This window comes from Oncorhynchus masou, unplaced genomic scaffold (assembly GCF_036934945.1).
Source record: "Oncorhynchus masou masou isolate Uvic2021 unplaced genomic scaffold, UVic_Omas_1.1 unplaced_scaffold_18078, whole genome shotgun sequence".
Classification (NCBI taxonomy): Eukaryota; Metazoa; Chordata; class Actinopteri; order Salmoniformes; family Salmonidae; genus Oncorhynchus; species Oncorhynchus masou.
In genome coordinates, this window is record NW_027008290.1 from 1 (window position 1) to 540 (window position 540).

The 540-nt window shown below is 39.4% G+C and overlaps 1 non-coding gene across 1 annotated transcript; it reads right to left on the bottom strand.

Moving 5' to 3' along the window:
- Nucleotides 1–207: 207 nt before the first annotated feature.
- On the bottom strand, nucleotides 208–279 carry trnae-uuc (transfer RNA glutamic acid (anticodon UUC)). The gene has a single exon. It is a non-coding gene; the product is annotated as a tRNA-Glu (tRNA).
- Between the last annotated feature and the right edge of the window lie 261 nt (nucleotides 280–540).

Sequence of the window (540 nt, forward strand, 5' to 3'; positions counted from 1 at the left end):
ATTTGAATCTACATAACATGTCACATTTCCTGTTGCTGAGGGAATATTGTTGTGTTGTGTGAAACTGCTGCCAGTTAAAATGACTTGTATAATTTGAATCTAAATAACATGTCACATTTCCTGTTGCTGAGAGAATATTGTTGTGTTGTGTGAAACTGCTGCCAGTTTAAACGCAGTATCTGTGTATCCCAAACAACAAGATATTCTTTCCCATACCGGGAGTTGAACCCGGGCCACCTGGGTGAAAACCAGGAATCCTAACCGCTAGACCATATGGGAAGACACATACTTAAAATACACATCACAGACAAATCTTTAAATGTTGACATTATGCCTGTTGGATTTCAAAGCTCCATCTTTTTTTCTCAGAGATGTTGGGGAATGTCCAGATGAAATCCGTCTGAAATGTGTTTGAAGTGAGAACAGCCAGAAGCACTGAAAGGAATACAGTATCATTCCCAGCTTGATTTCAATCAATTAAATATTGAGCCAGCCAGAGTCGAACCTTGAATCTTCTGATCCGTAGTCAGACACGTTATC